Here is a 13,285-nt window from a genome sequence, read left to right as displayed (position 1 = left end):
CGGGAGGATGTGGGACTACCTCAAAGTACATAAACTATTAAATGGCTTCGATAAATTAAATGGCAAATTTATAATCTTGAAAATAAGGAGCATCTGCAGAACCAGAATTCATAAATTAATGAAAAGAAAAATTAATTTTGAAATGAAAAGAATCACAGCATGTAAAATAAAACAAATATTTGGAAGGGATTGCCAAGCAAAGTAATACAGTTGAACATTTTAGGAAAGCTCAAAATACAGCAAGTTGCAAAAGGTAGGAGAATTCAGATAACGGAGGGTTGAGATTTAATGGCTAGAACAGCCTTTTCTTATCTTTTGAATTCTTATAGAACTCCTTATCTTTTGAATTCTTATAGAACGCCTTTGTCCCCCATCAAATAATGATGGTTATGTCAGAAGTTTATCAATGAAGAAACCTGGAGTATAATGTGATCGATACTTAGAACTAATGAACTAAGACTTTCCTTTCTCTACTCCTCTCTCTTCACTTTTCATACATATTTTTGACCTTGACTGAGGAGGATAGTCTGGTCTGAGGGACTTTTCCATGAACAATTGCCAGCTCTGTTACATATCAACCAACAAAATGGAATTTGTGCGTGGGTTTCTTCTCCAGTAATGAAGCGTTCTAGTGAACTAGATTGTTCTCGTGACCTTGTTGCTAACTGGCCGTAGAGAGCATCAGAGCTTAAATGTCAGAGGGACCTGAAATTTAAGCTTGGGTCTGTAGTCTGACGCCATACCAGTAGGTTCAGTGAGCGGAATATCGTGACATAATTTTTCCCTCCATTTCCTGATTCCTATCTAATTAAATGTTACTGTTTATTCTGTCCAAAGCTGGATGAATTACTAACCCCAAGAGAGAAAATGCTGAAAAATTTCAGCAGGTCTGGCAGCATCTGTAAGGAGAGAAAAGAACTGACGTTTCGAGTCCAGATGACCCTTTGTCAAAGCTGGATGAATTACTTATATGTTGTGAATAAAATGATGGAACATTCTTCTATGATATCAGAAAAATAACACTTAAACACGATATATATATTTAATGCTTTTGTAGATCTGGAGAAACTCCTTGTCCATTTCGAAAAGGCACTTTCATTTTATGTAGTGCCTTTCAAATCACTGGGCAACTATCATAACTCAGTACCCCTGTTGGAAGTGTTTAACTTCCAAACTACTCAATTGACTTTTAAATTCCACACTCTTGCACTCATTGGATGTTCTCCACCTGTCCAAATAATGTGTTGCATGACAATGGAGCAGTCTACCTTAAGGAAAGGAAACAAAATGATCAAACTAATCTCGTTGTGAATAATGCTCTGATAGTTGATGAACTATTCAGAACACTGCAATCCTCAGATACCTTTCGGTTAGAGGGAATAATTTTTCAATTAGTGGTAACACCAAATAATTTGAAAAAGAGGGAAGATATTCAAAAACCATAAGTAATGATGTGAACAATGTTCAGTGTTCTCCTTGCTCCTTCAAAATTATGTAACGTGTAACCTATTATACATTATTATTATCGAAAGTGGTCACTATGGTAATTTCACTAAACTTAAAATTGATCTCAAAAGACCAGAGAAAAATGAAACAATTTAAAGGAAAAAATCATGTCTGCATGTTGCATTGGCTTTAGAAATGTAGGTTTATATGTGCTGAGGTTACGGAGCAAAAGATGTTTCAGGAAATGAAACAATCTGCAGTAAATTATTTATTTACTTTTGTCTTATCCAAATGAACTGGCTCAGAATTCTGCTGGCTTTACGCTGGAAAGGGAAAGGTTTCTCAGGTTGGGCTTCTGAAATTTTAATTAAATCCAAATTGTGGTGATCAGTACTGTATGTGCTTTGTTCAGTAGTTTAAGTTTCAATGTACAAGTCAGTACAGTTTCAAGAGTTTATTTTAGCTGTATCTAAATTCAAATCTCAGTTTATACATACTTGTTTCACTTCAGATTGAAACTGATTTTACCTCTAATTCCAAGGCTGTGAAATGAAAAATCATGTGCAAGCTAAAGTGAAACCGTTTGTTTCTACAGTTCCACCTGTTTGGTACGTGAATTTAATGATATCCTAAATATCCGCAATAGTACAATCATGCAAGTGCCTTGCCTATCTTAAATTGATGCTTCTATATATATTTTTAAAGCATCAAAGTTATTAGAATGAGTCCCTAATGTTAATTGAATTGTTTTGGTTCAAACCTTTCTGATTTTTGCCACAAATCAGCTTTAATTTCCTTGTGCTTCCCACCATTTTCTTTCTTTTCTAACTCTGAAGTTAATGACTTACACAGATATGGCTGAATTAGGCTGAGCCCTGTGCCCCATTCGAGGAATCCTTTCTTTGTGTGTGAGTTTAGTCATTGGGTGCCAATGGGTTGATTGTGATGTCCTTGCATTTGAACCCAACCTTGTCTTCACAGAATGCACCCTTAAGTCTCTCTTGTTCCTGCACATCCTTTAATGTGTATGATTTAGTTTAAATTGCCTTTTTTCATTCTCCCTACCAAATATATCGATAGAATCCCTACAGTGCAGAAGGTTCTATTCGGCGCATCGAGTCTGCACTTACTTTCCGAAAGCATCTTATCCATAATTCAGGCTTTTGTTGACAAGTGGCAAGTAATCTTTGTGCCCAACAAGTGCCAGGCAATGATCACCTCCAACAAGAGAATCTAACAATCATCCTTTGACACTCAATGATATCATTACTGAGTCCCCCACTATCAACATCCTGGGGGTTACCATTGACCAGAAACGGAACTAGACTAGCCATATAAATACCATGGCTACAACAGCAGGTCAGAGAAAAGCAATCCTGTGGCAAGTAACCTACCTCCTGACACCCCAAAGCCTGTCCACCATCCAGAAGGGATGTGATGGAATATCCTCCACTTGCCTGAATGGGTGCAGCTCTAACAACACTCAAGAAGCTTGGCACTATCCAGGGTAAGCTACTCCTTCCACAAACATTCATTTCGTCCACCACCAATGCACAGTGGTAGCCATGTGAACCATTTACAGGATGCACTGCAGGATCTCACCAAGGCGCCTTAGGCAGCTCCTTCCAAACCCTCAATCACTACTGCCTAGAAGGAAAAAGCATCAGACACATGGGAACCTCACTACCTGGAAGATCGCTCCAAACCATTTACCACACTGACTTGGAAATATATCACCACTGCCTTTGAATCAAAACCCTGAAACTCCCTTCTAACAGCAACGTGGTGTACCAGTTGCAGAGGGAGGAGCTGAGCCCCAGACCATGAAGTATGGAGAGGAGTTTTGTGGGAATAATGGTGTTAAAGGCTGAGCTGTAGTCTATGTATAGAAGTCTGACATAGGTGTCTTTGTCATCCAGGTGTTCCAGGGTTGAATGTAGAGCCAGGGAGATGGTGCCTGCTGTGACCTGTAGTGGATCCAGGCAGTCTGAAAGGCAGGAATTGATTTGTGCCATGACTAACTTTTTGAAACACTTCATAATGATGGATGTTAGAGCCACCAGACAATAGTCATTTCTTTGGTAGCGGGATGATGGTAGACTTCTTGAAGCAGATAGGAACCTGCGGTTGGTGTAAAGAGAGATTGAAGATATCTGTGAAAACCCCCGCCAGTTGGTCCGTGCAGGACCTGAGTGCTTGTGCAGGTATCTGTTGTCCTTAACTGGTCTGGTCTACATGTGACTCCAGATTCAAAACAATATGGTTGATTCTTAAATGCCCTCAGGGATGGGCAATAAATGCTGGCCCAGCCAGTGATGCCCACATCAGTTAATTGAATTTAAAAAAATCTGCCCTTAATTTTGAATTGATATTGAATTAAGATTTTAGAAGTTGTCTTTTTTTTATTAGTACTATTTTAAGTACGTCTTAACAAAAAGCTTAACAAAAATGCTTCAGCAGAGCTGACCACATGATAATGCTTCCTGGAAAATTTGCAACATTTATACGTTCAGGCTGCACGATCCAAATTCGGCTCCATGTTACAGGTTTAGATAAAAATAACAACTCCAAGTACAGGCTTGTGTGAGAAGCTGGGACCTTTGAATGAAGAGATCAACAAAGATTATATAAGACACAAAGGAAAATTCAATTTATTTATTGCAAATTCTGTATTTTAATTCTTTTAAGGAATTATTACTTCCTTATTTTGAACAGTACTGATAAAAAAAATCAGAAAATATTAAGAAATTAATAACTCTCGTTAAATGTGGACATAAGAATTTATAAATGAAAAAGTTGAGGTATATCGTCTGACAAAAAAAAAATTGACAGCAGGAAGTCAAGTAGCCCAGACTTGAAATGCACACAGATGTAAGGTTCTTAGATAGATAAGCAGGAATTACTGAAGCAGAAGTGCAAAAATATCTTCACAAAGGAAGCAAGTGTGGCAATAAATTGTGCATAGTTGAAGAACTTTTAATACTACTTCTCTATTCTGTTGATTCCTTCCTACTGTCCCTTCTTTTGCTTTTATATTTATCCATGTCTCCTCTCCTTCAGTCAACTGGCAGGGGTGGACAGAGCAAAGCCATCAATGGGTGCCACAGAAGTCAAGATGAAACAGTTGGCGTAGTGGCAGATTTGGAGTACAAAGTGAAGGAGCAAAAAAAAACCTGAAGGGAAGGGTCGTGCACCATTAATAACTACAACTAAAAAATCTCGAAATTGAAGTTGAAAATTAAGTGTGGTAGGGCGTTGGGGAGAGTTACAGAACAAAGAGATCTAGGGGTACATGTTCATAGCTCCTTGAAAGTGGAGTCACACGTGGACAGAGTGGTGAAGAAGGCATTCGGCATGCTTGGTTTCATTGGTCAGAACATTGAATATAGGAGTTGGGACATCTTGTTAAAGTTGTACAAGACATTGGTAAGGCCACACTTGGAATACTGTATGCAATCCTGGCCACCCTATTATAGAAAGGATATTATTAAACTAGAAAGAGTGCAGAAAAGATTTACTAGGATGCTACCGGGACTTGATGGATTGAGTTATAAGGAGAGGCTGGATAGACTGGCACTTTTTTCTCTGGAGCGTAGAAGGTTGAGGGGTGATCTTATAGAGGTCTATAAAACAATGAGGGGCATAGACAAGGTAGATAGTCAATATCTTTTCCCAAAGGTAGGGGAGTCCAAAACTAGAGGGCATAGGTTTAAGGTGAGAGGGGAGAGATACAAAAGTGTCCAGAGGGGCAATTATTTCACACACAGGGTGGTGAGTGTCTGGAACAAGCTGCCAGAGGTAGTAGTAGAGGCGGGTACAATTTTATCTTTTAAAAAGCATTTAGATAGTTACATGGGTATGATGGGTATAGAGGGATATGGGCTAAATGTGGGCAATTGGGATTAGTTTAGAGGTTTTTTTTCAAAAGGGCAGCATGGACAGGTTGGGCCGAACGGTCTGTTTCCATGCTGCAAACCTCTAATGTAGCAGGGAGGGAACAGTTAGAAAAGTCCATGGTGATGGTAGTTAAGTTCACAGCCACCTTGTGGTTAAAGTTTATAATTACAACCATAACTGTTGACATGGGAGATTTTAATGCAAAATGTCAAGGCACAAATTTATCATAGGAAATGTTGACACAAAAATTTAACCATGAAAAAAATGGGAATATAACTTGATAATTAAGATTTTGGGCAGGAAATCGTGTAAAAAGATTTAATAATAAATATGCTTTTTTCAGGATGCAGACTTTGTTGCCATCAATGTAATTGTTGGTGATCTCTGAACAATCCCATTAGCCTCTTAAAAATAAGCAGAAATCAGACCCCTATTCCACACCTAGTCGATTTTCTGTGTGCTAATGCTGAACATTTATCATAGAACATTATAGATTCCATGGGCAAGTTAAGTCCAGTTCTATCAAAACAGTAAATAACCTTGTGATTTCATGCTAGGATTATAAGAATTTATTTGCTTCTCAAATTATGGAAAGTGATTGGCACCTTTGGGCAATTTTGAAGAGGGGAATGAAAAATTTATAATAAAGAGCAAAGGAACATGCAGCCATAATCCACTGGGATCATGATTGCAAAATTGAAATTCATTGGTGAAGGAAAGATGTTTTCTAACAACGTTGCTTTATCTCTTCTGATTTGCTTGTTTCTTTTTAAATTATCTTCTTTATTAATTCTTTAATCTGTAAAGTAAAATACAAACCTTATACAAAGTTGAAGTATGGAGATGTGAGAGACCAGGGAAAATTATTAAACACAATACAGTTATAAATGATCTTGCATGTATGATAGATTTAGTAAAACATTTCATTTGGTTGGGGGGATATGGGAAGAAAGTGGTAGCCTAAGTACCTGAGAGGACCTCTGTGATGATGAACTTCTGTAGCCAATGGAAATACTTTCAGCCCGAGATACCCCCTATGGCAAGCTGCAGCATTGGGCAGAGTTAGATGTTTTTACGTGTAACACTACAACCAAACTCTCATCATAGCTGAGTTCCAGCTTATCTTCCTGACTATTAAGAATTTAACCACTTGTTCAAATGACTTCTTTTAACTTTGAGTTGCATCAGGAAGTAGCAGGTGGATATTGGAATTTTTTTCCAGGAAATTCCTCCTCTTTTCAGAGCACAACAACTTACAAAGGACTATGTGGGCTAATCAGAGGCAGACTCCTTATTCAATAAGCAGAGAAATTGCCATTTGAATTTTGGATTTTTTATACCTCTGAGTTGAATTACAGGGGCCATCAGAAAATTAGCTTGAATCCTCTAACATGCTCCCAATTTGTGTTTATTGTACACACCTCCCATTGTAAGTACCAGCGTGTATAGCCATAACGTGTTCCTTAAAGCTGCAACATAGTTGGAGAATCATTAGATTATTAAACTTGCAAATATTCAGTACTTGTATGTTTGGAATAGTTATCATTTAAGTTCACTGTATTGTGCCTTTAAGAGGAAGTAAGTGCAGTGTCTTTCAATTTCATATTGCCTTTTTAATCACCAATACGGAACAATCAATTCAAAACGTCAAAGACTTAATTATGATGCAAAGTTTGTTAACTAGTTTTATCACTACATATGTGATTGGTTATAAAATGTTTTGATTATAATTTACTGTTGTAATAAAATTAAAAAACATTGCATTATCACAGCAGTTACTATATAGACATTGTGCACAATTGCTGTCAAAATGCATTGAACATCTACCATTAGGAAAATTTAGCCAAACTTCCACATAGTAAAACAGATCACATTTCTTCATTGCAGTAATTTACTGACACAATATTCTGCTCATAAACTTTTCATGTTATTTCAATTCCCAGTACTGAATGCTCACATTTATTCCCCTCCACGCCCTCCCATCCACTTCCTACTTTTTCTCTTTCCACTTTTCCTTTCCTTAAGGTCACGACTCCTCATGGGGGGTATAGTTCTGTGGCCAGTGATTGATTTATCACATCCAGCTCAAGTGATGAGTTCAGAGATTCTGTGTAGGCCTTTCAACCTTCGAGGACATCACAGTCAATCCTGCACTTCCAGCAGGGAAGTCTTGGCTGAATTTCTCCCTCTTGTTGCTGTGTCCTATCTGAGTTCTTTTAAAATGCTAGGAAAAGGGTTGCAATCGATTTTTAAAAAAAACTCTGAATGGGCAATAGCTGAAATAATGCTTTTACAAGTTCCTGTATTTTCCATTATGGGTTGAATATATTGTTGCATTCCTCAATTTAATCACTTCTCCTCCTGAAGTTCTGGTCCCGGCATCTATCAGACTTCTAGTACCTCTTCGTGGCCGTTCATCAAAGTGTGAACCAACACAGCGACTGTAGTAAGCCATTTCTGCGGAGGATTTCAGAGCTCAGCTTATTTCAGCGGACATACAGAGATGCTGTTGCTCTTTATTTTCAGTGGAAAATATTGTCATTTTGTGATCAACATTGCATTAAGGATGCAGGGATCGCTGAATGACAGCTTCAACGTTGTAAAACAAAAAAAACTTCCAACAATTAAGGCTGGGTGTTCCTCTCGGGGTGTGGGTGGACGTTGACAAAGCTGCACTTATTGTCCGTACACGATTGTTCTGACAAACCAAAAGTTCACTAGATTACTTCAGGGGTCATCGTGAATCAGCCGTGTAGCGGGAGATTTAAGTCGCGTGTAGACCAAACCAGGCTGCTTCGTTTTATTTTTAACCTATTGGACAGCGTTTAAGTGTCATTTTTGTCTGGTGCCAGCCAGTCTCCAATTGAGCAGGTTTATTGAATGCACACTCCAGGCAGCATCACCTCGGGGATTGTCTCCATCCCAATCTAGCTAGTTTCAGTGGGATGGCATAAAGTAGCACCTACATTCATCCCAAACTATTTATTTTGGTTATGTAGATTTTGTTTTTGTTCTTCATGTTACTTGTCAACAGAAATAAGTAGGTGTTACCTACTTGTTTTGGTATGTGTTCTTTGTCCCCTCAGTCGAGAGGAATATTTCAAATCTGCAGAATTTAAATGGTGATTACGCCTCCCCCCTCCCCCCCCTCCACACACACACACACACACACAGACAATTCTGCGCAGCAAATAATGTTTTAAATTCTGCTGCTGCTTTAGCTGCCTGTCGTACAACAGTGTACCAAATGTACTCTCTCACTCATCCTTGCACGTAGATTACATAAAGGGAATTGAGTCAAGACGATGGATATATGTCGGATCACAGAAAACGACAAGACAAACTGTCCCAGTACTTGCTTAACATCCAGTACCGACTTATAGACCCTGTGCCCAACTCACCTCTGCTGCCGGAGCAGTATTTTGTTAAACGGCCTTCGGGTTTCACTCGGCATATTGTGAAGTCGGTAAAAAAAAAAGGGCGATCATTTTTATTGAAGACTTGAAACGCTTGAAAATCGTGTCTCTGGTCCGCCAGGCGCTATCGTCAGGATGCTGTTCAATAAAAGGAAATTTCTGCAAAATCCAAAATACCTGTTTTCCAAAGCTACGGTTTTTTTTTAAATTTGGAGATTGCCTGTCTAATCGCTTTTTTGTTTTAAAAAAAAGCACTTGTGCAGAGTGACGGCTCCGTGCTACATTGCCTGTTCTCTGGTGAGAGTCCCAGTGACCCATTGCTATTGACAGAACAATATCGAGTCTGTGAACGCAGCACGTCCTGTTCACGTTGTTAAGAGCTGGAAAGCTCGGTTTAGACTTCGCTTTCAGGAGAATAACTGCATCAAACCACGTGGCAACGCAGGACAAACCAAACCTATTGAAACAATAAAAATAACCCATCAACACATTTCCAACGAGGATTCTGAGGACCAGTAATGGGAAAGAGACCGTGGGCTTATCCAGGTTAGCCCAGTGCCAACTTAAAAAAAAAACTTGTGTGTGAAAACACAACAGGGACATATTCCGGGACGAAAATCTGGTAAATTTCTAAGAAGGGAAAAGCAAGTCCAATGTGGAGGTTTGTAAAGACCAGTAGGAGTTGAGCTTGTGATTCATTCCAGAACTTCGAAGGTAAGTACGGGACCCACTTTGCTTGGTAACTTTTTTCTAAAAATGCTGTGTGGCAAGATAATGGCGCTTACCCTTCGCACAAATGACAGCTTATTTAATATTTATCGGCCATATGGCCAACTCATTATGTAGGCCGTGACCCTTGAAGCTCTGGTCTGGATCTTGAACACTGGTTCGGTTCCGGTCAGCTAAGCACAGTGAAAGCCTTCATTCATGCAGAGCGAAGGGTTGAGACTAACCCCTAGTGTAAGAGAACTGTAGTGTGAGAAAGGTTCGAAAAACTCCAACTCACGAGGCTTTAAAGTGTATAAGAAAGCTGTGTAAAAAGGTCCCAAGTGGAATATGAAGGGTTAATCAGAAGCACCCTCAGGGTGGAAGTCGACTCGTGTCAGGAAGCCCCCATTCATGCAGAATGAGTAAGATCTGTAATAATTTTCAATGTGATGCTGTGGAAGCAAAAACTCCCGAACAGTGTTGGATGAGAGAACCTATGTTCTAGAAAAATCAAATCACCTCCCACTCTGCTTGCATTGATATTTGTGAACAGCCCAAATGGTGCAAAGTAGAAACTATTCTCCACTATTGAATCAGGCCACCTCCATATAACTGGAGTAGATGCAAGTCAAAGACACTTATTTTCATCTTTTGAATATCTGTAACATCCTATGTACACCATAAAATGTTAAAAGCTCTTTTTTCTTCAACTATTTCATGTTTAAACCCAATCATATATCTTTTACATTAACAAAAGTGTGGCACCCCAAGAACTACACAGAAAATGAACTAACTCCGAGTCATGTGTGTCACATTGTTTGATGGTCTTTGTTTGGCTAACAATCCTACCATTTTCTAGCAGGTTGAATACAACCAATTACACAGTAACATCCAGACCACACAGTTATGGGACAGTATCGGAGAGCTGTTGGAGCATTGAATGCTTTACCATAGGGAATTGTTGAGGCAGAGACCATTGCATCTGTTAAGGGAAGAACAGACAAGCTTTTGAAGCATAGGAAAGTACAGAGCTACAGGAAAGTATTGCAGATTGCACCTGTAAAAGGGGCAGCAGTAATATGATGGGCAGAATGACCTACTTTGTGCTATAGCTCATTACATTGTCAGTCTTGCATTTTTGTTGATGTCGTCCCAATTTGAGTTTTTATTTCCTCTTGTCCCCTGTGGTCTAAATGCTGTAATTTCTCAGTGCTCTGTCCTCAAAGAGAAGGAAACATGCTACATTAACAGCTGTCCTGTTTTCATTGTTAACCTAACACAATGTCTCTTCAAAATAGTAGGTATTATCACAAAGACAATATGTGTATAGACAGGGGCAATCAGTATATTATTTAAATACTGTTTGTACTTTGTAAGAATTTCTTTGAATGAAATACAAAAATCTCTGCATAATTGAAGTTCTGGTTTCTAGCACAAAAGATTCAGTTGGTCTAACTTTTTCATGTATGACACATGTTATTCTCAATATAGTTGTAATCGTTAACAAGCATTCAAATATCACCTGTAATGTAGGAAATAACCTAAGGTGCTTTACAGAAACATGACCAAACAAAAATTGAAAATGAGCCAAAGAAGGAGATATTAGGGGAGGTGACTAAAATCTTGGTCACAGGTGGATTTTAAGGACGCAAACAAAGTGGAAAGTTAGCCTGGTTCAAGGAAAGAATTCCAGAATTTAGGGTCCAGACAGCTGAATGCACAACTGGCAGTTGTAGGTATATGGGAATGGAGGATGCCAAAGAGACCAGAATTGGAGGAATGCAAAATTGTCAGAAGATTCCACCACTGACAGAGATTACAAAGATGGGTATTGCTTTCAACACAACAGTGAAACATTTAAATCCGAGGCACTGGGGTACTGGAAGCCAAGGGAGAACATTGGGATAGTACTGTCTGGAGATGAGGGTTTTAGCAGAAGCTAGGTTGGAGTAGTTGCAGATATAGATATTACAAAAGTGGAAGTAGGCAGTCTTTGTGATGGAGGGCAATTGGGTTGGAAATACAGCTGAGGTTGAATAAGATACCAAAATTGTGAGTATTCTGGTTTCTCCTGATATGGTGCCAGGTATTGTAAAATTGCTTCTTATTTCCTGAGTACTGCGACATGGCACCAAAAACATTTTCAGTGATTCCTTTGATTCCCTTTCTGCACATTAATAACTGTTTATTGGTGGTTATTTGCTGATTATTTTTGTAGTTTATCTATCTGTTTGCTGCTTATGTATTGGTAGCTTTCTTACATCTTGAGTAATATTTCAGGTCATCAGAATTGTGATTTGTTGTGAGTACTTTTTCTTAAGATAACAACAGCATTTTGGAGGGCAACTACAAGCCAACTTTGCTACTCCTTGTTGTCCTCAACTTTTGCCATTCTGCTAGTTTTGTATGATCAACCTTCCATTTACATCAATGCTTATACCAACATCATTATGTAATAAAAACAGAAAATGCTGGAAAGACTCTGGGTCTGGCATCATCTGTAGAGAGAGAAGTGGAGCTAACATTTCTAGTCTGTATGACTCTCCTTCAGAGGAAGAAGAGTCACACAGACTCTGAAAGAGAGTCAAATTGACGCAAAATGTTAATTCTGTTTGTCTCCACAGATGCTGCCAGGCCTGCTGAATCTTTCCAGCATTTTCTATTTTTATTTCAGATTTCCAGCATCCACAGTATTTTGCTTTTATCTTGTGTAATAATATTGCAACAGAGTCTTCACAGTGCAGAAATAGGCCATTTGGCCCATCAAGTCTGCTCTGGCTCTCCAAAAGAGCATTCAACCAAAGCCCACTCCTCTGCCTTATCCCCATAAACTTGCACATTGTTTCTTCTCGGATAGCAATCCAATTCCCTTTTGAATACCTTGATCAAACCTGCCTCCACAATACTCTGAGGAGTTCATTCCAGACTCCAATTACACCCTGGGTGAAATTTTTTTTCCTCGCGTCACTTCTACTCCTTTTGCAAATTAATTTGAATTTGTGCCCTCTGGTTCTTTATTGGGAAAAGTTTCTCACTATTTACACACTCAGTACCCCTCAGGATCTTGAAGACCTCTCTCAGGTCTCCTCTCCATTTTTCCCCAAGGAATTCAGCCCTAACCTCTTCAATCTATCCTCATAGCCACTGTTCTTTATCTCTAGGATCATTGTTGTGAATCTTCTCTGTACTCGCTCCAATGCCTTCACACCCTTCCTCTAGTGTGGCATCCAGAACTCGAAGCAATACTCCAGATGAGGCCTAATGCTTCTTGTAATGGAAAAGTTTCTGCAATAATACCAACTTCCATAAGGTGCTAGATTCACTCTAGATACCGTGATGTGGATTCATCAATAGTAAAACAACTGTATGTACAATATTTTCATCTGTAGTGTTACTCAAAAACCATAAATAGAATCTTAATGCAACTGAATTTTGGGATAAGTTCTATACCAGCCAGCACATGTGAGCCATGCAACCATAATGGATGCATTACTTCTGCCCCTTGTTTATACGTTCATATTTTTGTAAGAAATGATGGACTTGACAGTAAGTTATGGCCAAGACAATTTTTTATTTTTAATAGTGCTTTTACATTTAGAAGCAGGGAGTAAAACATCTCTTAATATATTTTCCACTCCATCTGCATCTGAAAACAAATCAGTACAATGCAATAGCTCATTTATGTATCAGACTTATGGTGAGTAATGCAATAGGCAGTTTAATTAATGCAAATTGTGTGTTAACAACAACTTTTTTAGTTCAATACTTTAAGTCCCCAAGTAAAAAAGCAAACAAACTGGATTGTTTTCCTGTTATAT

The 13,285-nt window shown here is 38.7% G+C and overlaps 1 protein-coding gene across 4 annotated transcripts in view; it reads left to right on the top strand.

Annotated features, from left to right (window-relative positions):
* bcor (BCL6 corepressor) overlaps positions 1-13,285 on the top strand; it is a 232,448-nt gene that overhangs the window by 59,789 nt on the left and 159,374 nt on the right. Inside the window, exon 1 of one of the 4 annotated variants that reach the window (XM_078232582.1) lies at positions 9,419-9,473. The exons of the other annotated variants lie outside the window; for them this stretch is intronic. The gene's annotated coding sequence lies outside the window, so the exon portion shown is untranslated. Of the gene's footprint in view, positions 1-9,418; positions 9,474-13,285 lie in introns of those variants that run through there. 4 annotated transcript variants of the gene reach the window in all.

Source organism: Mustelus asterias, chromosome 17, assembly GCF_964213995.1.
Source record: "Mustelus asterias chromosome 17, sMusAst1.hap1.1, whole genome shotgun sequence".
Taxonomy (NCBI): Eukaryota; Metazoa; Chordata; class Chondrichthyes; order Carcharhiniformes; family Triakidae; genus Mustelus; species Mustelus asterias.
This window is presented reverse-complemented; position numbering and strand designations above follow the sequence as displayed.